The 13,731-nt window shown below is 41.2% G+C and overlaps 1 long non-coding RNA gene across 1 annotated transcript in view; it reads right to left on the reverse strand.

Annotated features, from left to right (window-relative positions):
- LOC145537973 (uncharacterized) overlaps window positions 1-13,731 on the reverse strand; it is an 81,447-nt gene that overhangs the window by 40,656 nt on the left and 27,060 nt on the right. The window contains exon 2 of the long non-coding RNA XR_014076544.1: window positions 6,447-6,517. This is a non-coding gene — a long non-coding RNA (uncharacterized LOC145537973). The remainder of the gene's footprint in view (window positions 1-6,446; window positions 6,518-13,731) is intronic.

Here is a 13,731-nt window from a genome sequence, read left to right on the forward strand (position 1 = left end):
AGTTGACATTAGTTTTTTCTCTTTTATAGTTGGGGAAAATGAGGATCAGAGAATTTAAGACACTTGCTCAGGATGACACAGCTATTAATGATCAACCCAGGAGTCAAATCATGGTTCCTTAATCCCTAAAGCTCTTAATCAATTTAGTACATCTATGTGAAAATGGTATAAACTATCAAGCACCAAACCCCAAAGATACTATGAGGTTAATTAAGCTTAAGCTTCAGGGGTCCTTTCCAAGACCCTGGGAGAGGCCCCAGTAGTTTTTTTTTTATTCATATTTTTATATTCATTTACGTACAGGGCTGCCTTCAATTATATAAGCTTTGGGCCGCACAAAACTTGAATCTGCCTGGAAGCACCCTATCATTCTAGACCAGACTATCACATCATCCTTCCATTCTCATCTCCCACCAGCCCACAGAAAATCTAGTACAGCATTCTCTTTTCTTGGGTATTATTCATCATCCAAATTCCCAGTGTTTTCCTTCTCTGGAATCTCATTTTTTGAGACAGCAAGTTGTGTTGGGCGCTGACAGCTTCCAGCCACTCAATAAAGAGTATTAATCTTTTTTCTGGCATCTCACATACGACATTGCCAATGGTGTGTTTGTAACCCCTGTGAGAATGGCCAGTCTTCTAATTATAGTAAATGTAGTCAAGGAAAAGGGCCCAGATTTTAAACAAACATCCATTAATTCTGCATTTGCATGTCATGCTCTGAAATCATCTTTTTCTGAGTCACGGATTATCTATTTAGATCAAGCCACGAAAAGCATCGTGTTTTGTTAATTTCAGGCCTTAGGGCAGGGTAAAAGAATTCTAGTCAAATATCTTAAGAGATTCTGTACTCTTCAAAGTAAAACATCTTGGTAAATCATTAATCGTTCTTGAGTGACTTCACATTTAGGACAAGCATATATTTATGCTAAGTGAACTACATTTCCAGAACCACGCAATGTAGAATATACAATTATTGGAAGATTCAGTGAGCACTGGAGAACACTGAAATAAGGTAAAACTTGATTTGGAAATTAATTTGGACCATATGCTTATTGAGACAAGACTTATAAAACTACTTCTTTTTTTTTAATTTTTAAAAATTTATTTATTTTTAGCTGTGCTGGGTCTTTGTTGCGGCCCTCAGGCTTTCTCTAGTTGCAGTGAGTAGGTGCTCCTCTCTAGTTGTGGTGCACAGGTTTCTCCCTGTACTGGCTTCTCCTGTTGTGGAACACGGGCTCCAGAGCGAGCTCGGTAGTTGTAGCACATAGGCTCAGTTGCTCTGTGGCATGTGGGATCCTCCTGGACCAGGGATCAATTCTGTGTTCCCTGCATTGGCAGGCAGATTCTTAACCACGGGACCACCAGGGAAGTCCCAGTACTTATTTCTTATGTATAAAGAAATGTATACTATAAAAACAAACCCAGGTATGTGTAAGGGAGTATTAGTTTAGGCAAGAGCGCTGTAACTAACAATTTGTGGTGGTAACTAACAATGGTAGTGATGATGAGGCTGATAATGATAAAAGTTAGCATGATTAATTATTCACTATGTTAGGTATTGTGCTGAGTACTTTAATATCATCCCATTTAATCCTCATAAGTCTATCATCATCACCATTTCCCAGATGAGGACACTGAGTCCCAGAAAGGTTGAGTGGCTTGCCAACATCATTTGATAAGTTATGGACTTGGGATTTGAACAAGGTCTGTCTCATAGCAGAACCCAAGTTCTTAGACACTTTTTAAGCTATTTTATTTTTTGAAGTTCAGTTTCCTAATTTGCAAAATGAGAGGCTTGACCTCCCTAATCTCTGTTGTTTCTTCCAGCTCTACAGCTCTAGATGCTGCGATTTCAAGTTGCCATCCTCTGACATCAAAAGAATGCTTGTTTTTTCTTTTTTCTTTTTTTGTACTAATATGTTTGTTTATCAAAATGATCTCTACCAGCTCAGGGTAATTAAAACCCCACAGCTCTTACATTCCCCAAATAAACACAGGCGTGCACATCCAGCATCCCTCACAGCACCACACATGGCACCTAAGATGAAAACCTAGAGTAGCTGGAAAGTAGCAAGCTGTGCAAACAGAGGAATAAATATCTGTGTACCCCAGCCCAATGTACTGGAAGTTTCTGCTTATTTACTGACAGCACCAAGTGCTGACCTGGCCAGGGCTCCCATATACAACTTCAGATGTTCAGTTGGCAAAGCGTAATATTCATGATTCTAATATTGATGATAACCAGGTGGCACTAGTGGTAAAGAATCCGCCTGCCTAGGCAGGAGATGCAAGAGCTGCAGGTTCGATCCCTGGGTTGAGGAAGAGTCCATGGAGGAGGAAATGGCAACCCACTTCACTATTCCTGTCTTGGAAATCCCATGGACAGAGGAACCTGGCGGGCTACAGTCTATGGGGTCACAAAGAGTCAGACATGACTGAGCAACTGAGCACAGCACAGCATGCAATAAAGTGGTGGGTTTAGAAATGCAGCATGTTGTTCAGCAGCTTGTGATCCACGTAACCATTTATTAGGTCCAGAATAACAGAATTCACAATATGAAAAAAATGCTCAGTCCTTCCAGATTAAGAAACTCTCATGGCAGTGTTCGTGGTGCACAACCGTAGTTATCATGGGAATCAAGATGTAGAATGTTCCAAGTTCTTGTCATCTCTGGACTTGGAGTATTTGTTTACCTTTTGTCTAAGGTTACATTCCTGAATGGAGGCAGGAACAGAACAGGATTTCCTACAAGGAGTATGGATGACGGTTCTCTAAGTATAGTCTATTAGGACTGGGGAGAGGACCTTTTGTTTGTTTCACAAGGAGCTGATGTGTACTTCCCTTGCTGGCTTAGCTCTTGGACTATTAAGATAAAGTGTGTGAAGCCTTGCCCTCAGGAGCTTGTAGCGTGGGTGAGAAGATGTGCATAAAAATCTATTTGTATTCTTACTGGGTACATACTTCTTTCTCTATCTTATGTTCATGAGAAGATGGCATTGGATCTAGTCCTTAAAGAATAAGAATTTAAACATACAGACATTGGGATGAGTGTGGAGAGGACAAAAAGGTAGGAGGAGAGGTTAGGTGAGGGAAGATAAGGAACAGATTGGGCCTATAACAAGCCTGTCTATATTTTTCTATTACAGCATCATTACATAGTTGTCATTGTGGTATTATTTGCTGACTGCCTCCCTCAACTGGATGGTAAGCTCCTTGAAAGCAGGGACAAGGAACAAAGTCTGTTTTATTTACTGACACATCTCCAGTGCCTATGACCCTGTTAGATCATTAGAAGGGGCTCAGTAGATATGTATACCAAATAGAGAGGAAGACAAATGTGTAACAGGACTGACCTAGAGTTGAGGCACTCACAGAACCCTCAGATCAAAGACATATGGTAATTCAGTGTCCAGAACACCAGACAAGATTTTTTTTAAAAAAAGGCAGAGGCTTACCTTGGTGTGGTCATAATGCTGGCTAGGCAGAGAATAAGAATTAAAGAGGAAAACAAGCAGACATTAAGACTAGAAACAGGGATCAGAATGGGGGACAGTTTAATTAATTTCATCAAATATGGGTCAACAATGAGCCAAGCATTATGGAGGTCAAGATGAACTTCAACAGTGTTTCAAAGGAAGGAAGATTATGTCTTTTAGGTAAACAATAGCTTCACAGTACAGGCAATGTTTCAAGTACAACTTGAATAATAGACAGGATTTTCTTCTAGAATAGAAATGGAGAAAAGAAGGACATTCCAGAAAAACAAATATTAGAGATGAGAAGAGAAAAAGCATTTATGAAGAACCAAACTGTGTGTCCAGTATTAAATATGCCTTACTTAAATCTTATCTATTCTTTGCTGTACCAAATAGGGTAAGATTATAACTGAGGAAACTGATGTTCCCAGTAGACCTGTGACTTGAGTCAATGTCTACCTGACTTAAACCTGGTAAATTATGATAATGATATGTAACATTTAATGTGCCATCTTCCTTATCCTCTTGGGAAACCCCATCTTTCATGAGTAAGGCCAAACATCACTTCCCTGATAATTTTACCTGCAAGCCTCTGCACTGAGTGTTTTGTAGATACCCTACTTAAAGTAGCTGTCTCACTGTATTGCAATTGCCAGATTATATCTATTTAAAACACATTAGAAGGTGAACTGGATAAGGAGAGGGACTGGATGTATCTGCCACTTTCTATAGATGCGCTTTAAGTGGCACTTCTTTGTGTAATCAAGTTTCGAATTCCACATCAGATGAGCAGAGTCTAAAATAAATGGCTGTGCACTAGCTGCAAGGGAGGCTGGTAAAGTGAGTTTCTATCATCAATTTTGTGGTGAAATGGACTAAGATGGTAGAGAATCTCCCAATATACACGTGGTGTTTGGATGAGCTAGACATTCAAAAAGTAAATAAAAATACAGAAGTCTACCAGAGAAGGCAAAGTTGTTAAATCATTCCCTGAAGTACTTTTGAATAAAAAAAAAAAATCAACCCTGGTTTGGCTATGGGTTATGGATAAAGAAAGGATGGGAGAAAGGTCAAAGGAATGACCATCCTCACAAAGACCCAGGTAAGCTGGCCACATGGGTAGGGGCAGCAGGTTGCAGAGTTGACCTCCTGAGTTCAGTGTGCACATCACTGGTGGGACACCAGTGATTTTAAGGGTTCATGAATTTTAAAAGTTTTAAATAGTTTTTTAAATGTGATGTATATTGGACAAAAATAATTAGCACATCAAAGCTGTGAGTTCACAGCTGGTATTGTTTAGGAAAAAGGTTAAGTTAGGTTCAGTTAAAAGGACCAATTCAATATTAGAAGCATTAAATAAATAATACAGCAGGTGGCATGGAGCTGTGGCATGGTTTCTGAAGGTAGCAGAGGAACAGCTGGAGTCTGGAAAAGCTCCCACATGGAGGTGGGAACAGGGCTTCACTCACTGCCTACATGTCCTTATCTCAATGGGTCTCAGCCTCATACATTAAAGGAGTATGAGAACCCTCGAAACCAGGGCCAACATGAGACTTCTTGTGGGGTCTTCAATTGGTTTGCCATGCTTGCCGAGACTGCTTGTGAATTTTAGAGAATTGAATCTGTTCATCTTCATCAGTCAGCCACATCTGGGAAATGTCAGACACCCAAGTTATCCATCTTTAAATGTGGATCTGTACCTGAGTGGCCTTTGGGGGAGGCATCTTCATGGGCAGGTGTGTTTTTGGATTTGATAAATGATTTGCACTCAAATTTTAGAACTTCCCTGGTGGTCCAGTGGTTAAGAATCTGCCTTGCAATGCAGGGGATGCAGGTTTGATCCCCAGTCAGGGAACTAGGATCCCACAGGTCACAGGGCAACTAAGCTCATGCACAGCAATTACTGACCCCACACACCACAACTAAGCAAGTTCATGCACTGCAACAAAAGATCCCGCATGATGCAATGAAAGTCCTGCAACCAAGACCTGACGCAACCAAAATTAAAAACAAAAAACCCGCAAATTTTGATTTGCTCTCGATATGGATCTGCTCTCTGGCTCATTAGCATCCTCCAGCTTTCTCATCTGTAAATCCTTCCCTTGAGTTACTGGCCACTCATCCTCAGATTGTGCATTGACTTGCTTGTGTGCAAGCCCAGAGTTCAGCTGCCAGTCTAGCTCACCAGAGGTCCATGGTGGAGGTGGAAACAAAGTTCCTGAGAATGACATTAATCTGCTTACAGAAGTTCAGCTCTAAGGAAGTTGCATTACCTTTTTTAATGTCTTCCCCTATGTATCATTTAATTCCTTTGGGACTTTTATGTTTCAATAAGACCTGCTACTTCAGGAAGCAAGAGAGGAAAGACGTAAATCCAGATGGGAAGAATAACCTGGATGGATACTGTAGAGCATTGACACTGGTTACAATATTGGAGCAGCTTCAGCATGGGGAGACTCTGGCTGAAAACAAAGTTGTAGCAGTGAGGATGGGCTTCCCTGGTGGCTCAGATGGTAAAGAATCTGCCAGCAATTCAAGAGACCTGGGTTGGATCCCTGGGTTGGGAAGATCCCCTGGAGGAGAAAACGGCTACCCACTCCACTATTCTTGCCTGGAGAAACACCAAGGACAGAGGAGCCTGGCAGGGTCCATGGGCTCTAAAAGAGTTGACACTTCTGAGAGACTAATCATGGCACAACATAGCTGCAGCGGTAAGGATGGCCTAGAGTAACTGTGCTATTGTGAGACAGTAGCTGAAATTTTTTCGTACTTGGATATGTACATAAGAGAGAAATATACAGTTGCCTTAAATGAAGGATCTATTTAGATCTTACATTTGGATTTTACTAGTAGGGGCTTTTGACCCTACTAGTTAAGCTGGGTGGACTCTCAAAGATAGTGGGGCTAAAGATCATACCCTTAGTAAGTTAGTAATTAATTGTATGGTTGATGGTATTACTGCTCACCAAATGTTCCAGTTTCCTTGTGGTACATTTTCTGTGGGGCTTCCCTGATGGCTCAGCAGTAAAGAATCTGCCTGCAATGCAGAATACAGAGGTTCAGTCCTGTGTCAGAAAGATCTCCTGGAGAAGGAAATGGCAACCCACTCTAGTATTCTAGCCTGGGAAATCCCAAGGACAGAGGAGCCTGGCGGTCTACAGTCCATGGGGTCTCAAAAGAGTAGGACACAACTCAGCGACTTAAAGAATGACAAACTTTTTCTGCAGGGCAGTTATACATTTCTACCTTGTTAAATACGCAAGTGGCCAGGATGCTTTAGCTAATGAAATGTGGGTCAGAATGATGGATAATTACTAGGCAAAGGCTTTAAGAGCCAGCAGTGTTTTTTTCTTTTTCCTCTGTCCCAATAGCTAGCAATGTTCCAGGTTGGGTCCCAGAGAAAAAGGGACTTGGAGCAAAGGCATAGCAGACCTTCAGTGGATATGCAATGAATTCAAGAAGTCAATCTTTGTTCCTGTAAACCACTAAGATTGTTTGGTGTTGTGCGTTAATGGCAGTACAATCTAGCCAATTCTGGCTTATGAGTGAGTAGTGATAATAACCCCAGCAATAAGAAAATTGCCCTTTTTGAGCACGTGTGTATATGCATGCTCAGTCACTCAGTTGTGTCCAACTTTTTGCGACTCTGTGGACTGTAGCCCACCAGTTTTCTCTGTCTATGGAATTTTCCAGGCAAGAATACTGGAGTGGGTTGCCATTTCCTACTCCATTTGCTATGCCAAACCCTGTGCTAAGCATTTTATATACTCCATCTCATTTAAGTTGGTAACAACCTTGTAAGGTAGATATATTTCCTCAGTTTACAGATGGGGAAGTTGAAACTCAAGAGGGCTTAAAAGGTTTCTTGTGGTTGCGTCACGAGTGTATGGTCAGGATTTGAACTGGCCCTTGCTATTAGCTGCTTTACTTTATTATACATCCAGACTCCAGTAACTGTTGTTAAGCTGTTGTCCCATGTAAGAGCCAAAGGTTCAGATTCTCAGATCCATTGGATATGGGTCCCTATAGGGAACTTAGACTGTGTGGATAACAACAAACTGTGAAACATTCTTAAAGAGATGGGCATACAGACCACCTTACCTGCCTCCTGAGAAACCTATACTCAGGTCAAGAAGTAACATTTAGAACCAGACACGGAACAACGGACTGGTTCCAAATTGGAAAAGGAGTACACCAAGGCTGTATATTGTCACTGTCTTATGTAATTTATATGCAGAGTACATCATGCAAAATGCTGGGCTGGATGAAGCACAAGCTGGAATCAAGATTGCCAGGAGAAATATCAATAACCTCAGATATGCAGATGACACCACTCTTATGGCAAAAAGTGAAGAGGAGCTAAAGAGCCTCTTGATGAAAGTGAAAGAGGAGAGTGAAAAATCTGGCTTAAAACTCCACATTCAAAAAACTAAGATCGTGGCATCTGGTCCCATCACTTCATGTCAAATAGATGTGGAAACAATGGAAACAGTGACAGACTTTATTTTCTTGGGCTCCAAAATCACTGTAGATGGTGACTGCAGCCATGAAATTAAAAGACACTTGCTCCTTGAAAGAAAAGCTGTGACAATCTTAGACAGAATATTAAAAAGCAGAGACATTACTTTGCCTACAAAGGTCCATCTTGTCAAAGCTATGATTTTTCCAGTAGTCATGTATGGATGTGAGAACTGGACCACAAAGAAGGCTGAACACCAAAGAATTGATGCTTTTGAGCTGTGGTGCTGGAGAAGACTCTTGAGAGTCCCTTGGACTGCAAGGAGATCCAACCAGTCAATCCTAAAGGAAATCAATCCTGAATATTCATTGGAAGGACTTATTCTGAAGCTGAAGCTCCATTATTTTGGCCACCTAATGGGAAGAAGTGACTCGTTGGAAAAGATCCTGATGCTGGGAAAGGTTGAAGGCAGGAGGAGAAGGGGACGACAGAGGATGAGATGGTTGGATGGCATCATGGACTCGATGGACATGAGTTTGAGCAAGCTCCAGGAAATGATGAAAGACAGGGAAGCCTGGCATGCTGCAGTCCATGGGTCACAAAGAGTCAGACACAACTGAGCAGCTGAACAACAACAATAGGGAACAAACTTACAAAAGCAAGGCATGGTCTCCCATAATCCGGGGGACAAAATATGAAAATGTAGCTAATCAATTGCTTATAATTTATAAAAACCTATTATTTACCATATAAGAGAAGAGTCATATGTAATGATTTCCCACTATAAAACAATGCCCTACACCCATAGAAATAACCCAATAATTATACTACCTTGATAGTATGTTGGAATCTATATAAAGTTATATAAAGAGCACAAATATTTATCACCAAAATTCCACTGTACAGGAATTGGGGGGAATATTTGGAGAGACTATTTAATATATTAATATACTACATATGCGTTCTTCCCTGGCAGCTCAGTGGTAAAATTTCCGCCTGCCACTGCAGGAGATGCAGGTTTGATCACTGGGTCAGGAGGATCCCCTGGAGGAGGGAATGGCAACCCACTCCAGTATTCTTGCTGGGAGAATATAATGGGCTGAGGAGACTGGTGGGCTATAGTCCATGGGATTGCAAACAGTTGGACACAAATGAGTGACTAAATAACAACTTACATATGTATGTTTATAAACATTTTAAATTACATAATTTATATGTACATATATATTTATAAATACACATATATGTGTACATATCTATGTATCTATACATAATATGCTTTAGAAATAATGGTCTGGTTTACTCACATTTGAACCACAATATATTGTGTCTGAAAGCCTAGTTATTAGATAATTATAGGCCCAAAATACTCTTGGGACAAGTATGCACCATTACACACAGTAGGGTTTAACAAACTACTGACAACCAACTAAATTAATAAGATATACAAAACCACAGCCATTTGCAATTAAAAAACAAGAATAGCAGCAATTTAAAAAGCACAATCAACCAACTCAAGACAACATGAATAATACACTGACAACAAAGGATCCTTCTTGACACTTATGGGAATTCCATCCAAGTGAATGTGAGCTTGTGCTGGAGCTTGCAGTGTTGCCAAGCATTGTGTGAGAGCCAGAATTGTTAGCAGAGTAATGAATTAGCAGCCTCAATAAACTTATAATGTACTAAATTGAATTTATGAAGACTAAAATTTAGTGACCCCTTATGCCTATGAATTAAATCACGATCAGTTTTCATCCATTGAAATGACAACCGATCAATGAATTTCATTGGTCACAGTTTAATAATCACTGTTCCAAGATGTCTGGTCAACCAGTTGCCCAACTTTTTTCTATTTTGACCTTCTATTTTGAGAGATCTTCTGGCAGATACTTACATACTTGAAACCTCAGGCATTAGGTATCTGCTTCCTATGCGTTTTCAAAAAAGTCTTTAGGGATCTACTGCTCACCTCTGAGAACACATTTGTTTTGCTAGGTGCTTTAGTGCTGAGAGAGAAATGCCTTGTGTTGAGGGCTTGCATGGTTTGTCCTGATCCAGTGGTTAGCATCAAATTTCCTAAGGCTGAAAGAATTCCAGCCCCTTCTTGGACCATAGAACAGAATGACCAACCTGCTCCATAGGTACAGGGCGAAGGAAGGAAAGGGTGCTTCAGACCTTGGTGGAGAAATGCTTTTTGGATTCCTAGCTGAAACAGCCAGGTTAAAAGCCTTTGTGTGACTTTTCCCCAGGGCTCTTTCTGGACCACTCTCCAGGTAATTTTGCAGGCTTCCCCATTCCCTCTCCCCTACTCTTACACCCCCACACCCCTACTTGATCCCAAGCAGAGGTGAAGGGTAACGGCTGACTTGATTTCTGTTCCAATGAACACTGAACAACTGAAGATGTCACTTTCTAAGATTCAAGTTTGATCATTCTCAGTTTGAATCCTGCTGGTACAGCTGCCTGTGTATTTTCTCAGCACATATATTACTACTTAGGATACTCTGTGTTACGTGTTGAGTCATGTCCCCCAGAACAAAAATATTGAAGTCCTAACTCCCTGGGACCTCAGGTTGTGATCTTATTTGGATATAGGGACTTCACAGAGGCAATCAGATTAAATGAGGTCACTAGGATAGGATCCAGTCCACTATGATTGATGTAATTTTACAAGGGGAAATTTATACCCAGAGACAGACATGTACAGAGGAAAGACCATCGAAGACACAGGGAGGGCATTATCTACAAGTCTAGGAATGCTCAAGGCCACCAGACACTAGGAGACACGCAAGGAGCAGACTCGCTCTCACACCCGTAGGAAGGAATCGACCCTGACAATACCTTGAGTTGGGACTTTTAGCCTCCAGAACTGTGAGACAATACACTTCTGTTGGTTAAGCCACCCAGTTACAGCAGCCCCAGGAAACTAATACACCATGTAGCTTTGCCAGTGGTATTAACTCATTAAAATTTAATTCAATTTAACAAGTGCCTGTAAATAAATTCAGGAAGAGGTGGTGATATCCGATAATGGCTTAATGTGCTTCTTCCTTCTCCAGCTCTCTGAATCTCCTCTTCCCCACTGGGACCTGTGCCCTGTTTATCCTCCCATCCTCTCTGTTCCTAAATCCCCTCCATATCCTCAGTTGACCCCCTGCCAGCTTAGACTCCCTGGCCATCATTAGAAGCATTTCCTTGCATTTTATCAGCTACCTCACCCTCTCTCTCCTCGATGTTCTTTTCTGGAAAACCTTGACCTTGATTAAATCCCACTCTGCCTTGACACAAACAATTAAACGTGGCTGGGAAAACACACCCGTTGAACAATAACACTTTAATGAACAGCCACTAACCTGGGCTACCTGTCTAGCCCTTCCCTCCCTCTACAAAGGACTATTTAACTACTTCCCCTGCCTCAAAATTCTGGTATCTTCTCCTTTCCTCTTCCACTCTTCACTCTCAACAAGTGACCTTGCTTCTTGTTTGACAGAGAAGCAATGAAAAGAAGAAATCTAAACATTCCAATTTCCACATTTTCCCAAACCTATGCGATTGCCCTGACTGGCCTCCCTTTACTGTAAGTGGGCCATCCAAGCACCTGTCTAAAGCCAGCCCTCCTCCTGGGCACCAGACTTCAGCTCTTCTCCCTGTGGTGGCCTCCTTCTCACCTGCGTCATCAATGTTCACTGTTTACTCATCTACTGGATATTTCCCATCAGCATACAAACATGCTGAGAGTTTTCACATTAAAAAAAAAAAAAAAGAACCTCTCCTGACACATACCTCTTCCAACGGCCTCTCCATTTCTCAGATCTTATTTATGGAAAAAGAGTTGAGCAAATTGTCTTTAGCTTCTCCTCCAATTTCTTTCTTTTTATTGTCTCTTGAAGTCACTCCAATCAGTCTTTTGTTGCACAGGACTGTCACAAGACTAATCCTGTGATGGTCCAAAGACTTCCAAGTCAATAAGTCCATTGGTAAATTTTCAGTCCACATCTTACTTGACTTACTGGAAATATTATACATGTCACAATGATTATTTCCTTCTCATTGAAATATTTTCTTTCTTTGGAAATCATCTATTGCCCCCTCCCCCAATGTCCCTTAATGCTTTCTCCTCATTTCCCAAACTCTACATGTTGGCATATCCCAGGACTCAGTCCATTTTGAATTTCTTATCTTCTGTATTCGCTTCCATTCCTTAGATGATACCATTCCATCTCATGGTTCAAATATCTAAGTGATCATCATCTCAGCTTTATTTTTCAGTTTTTCTCTCTCCCTGAATTCCAGACTGAGATGCCCACTTGATACTTACATTTAGATGTCTAATAGATTTCAAGTTTAGTATATATCCCTGGGTTGGGAAGATCCCCTGGAAGATATGGCTATCCACTCTAGTATTCTTGCCTGGGAAATCCCATGGACAGAGGAGCCTGATGGGTTACAGTCTATGGGGCTGCACAGAGTTGGACATGACTGAGTGACTGAACACACACACATATATATTTTGGCCATGCAGTGTGGCATGTAGGATCTTAGCTCCCTGATCAGAAATTGAGTGTGGAGTCTTAACCCCTGAACCACCAGGGAAGTTCCTAGATCTCAAGTTTTTTAACATAACCAAAATTAATTTGTAATTTTTTCCTCCAGCAATAGCCTTAGTAAAGTTTTTCTTCCATCAATCAGTTCAGCTCAGTCTCTCAGTTGTGTCCAACTCTTTGCAATACGATGGACTGCAGCACGCCAGGCTTCCCTGCCCATCACCAACTCCCGGAGCCTACTCACACTCATGTCCATTGCATTGGTGATGCCATCCAACCATCTCATCCTCTGTCATCCCCTTCTCCTCCAACCTTCAATCTTTCCCAGCATCAGGGTCTTTTCCAAGGAGTCAGTTCTTTGCATCAGGTGGCCAAAGTATTGGAATTTCAGCTTCAACATCAGTCCTTCCAATGTATATTCAGGACTGATTTCCTTTAGGATTGACTGGTTGGATCTCCTTGCAGTCCAAAGGACTCTCAAGAGTCTGCTCCAACACCACAGTTCAAAAGCATCAATTCTTCAGCACTCAGCTTTCTTTATAGTCCAACTCTCACATCTATACATGACTACTGGAAAAACCATAGCTTTGACTAGACGGACCTTTGTTGGTAAAGTAATGTCTCTGCTTTTTAACATGCCCTCTAGGTTGGGCATAACTTTTCTTCCAAGGACCAAGCATCTTTTAATTTCATGGCTGCAGTCAACATCTGCAGTGATTTTGAAGCCCCCCAAAATAAAGTCTCTCACTGTTTCCATTGTTTCGCCATCTATTTGCCATGAAGTGATGGGACTGGATGCCATGATATTAGTTTTCGGAATGTTGAGTTTTAAGCCGGCTTTTTCACTCTCCTCTTTCACTTTCATCAAGAGGCTTTTTAGTTCTTCACTTTCTACCATAAGGGTAGTGTCACCTGCGTATCTGAAATTACTGATATTTCTCCCAGCAATCTTGATTCCAGCTTGTGCTTCATCCAGTCCAGCATTTCTTATGATGTAGTCTGCATATAAGTTAAATAAGCAGGGTGATAATATACAGCCTTGACATACTCCTTTCCAATTTGGAACCAGTCTGTTGTTCCATGTCCAGTTCTAACTGTGGCTTCTTGACCTGCATACAGATTTCTCAGGAGGCAGGTCAGGTGGTCTGGTATTCTCATCTCTTTAAGAATTTTCCACAGTTTGTTGTGATCCACACAGTCAAAGGCTTTGGCATAGTCAATAAAGGAAAAGTAGATGTTTTT

The sequence above is a fragment of the Giraffa tippelskirchi genome, chromosome 2, assembly GCF_054371585.1.
Source record: "Giraffa tippelskirchi isolate mGirTip1 chromosome 2, T2T-mGirTip1v1.2.pri, whole genome shotgun sequence".
NCBI classification, from domain to species: Eukaryota; Metazoa; Chordata; class Mammalia; order Artiodactyla; family Giraffidae; genus Giraffa; species Giraffa tippelskirchi.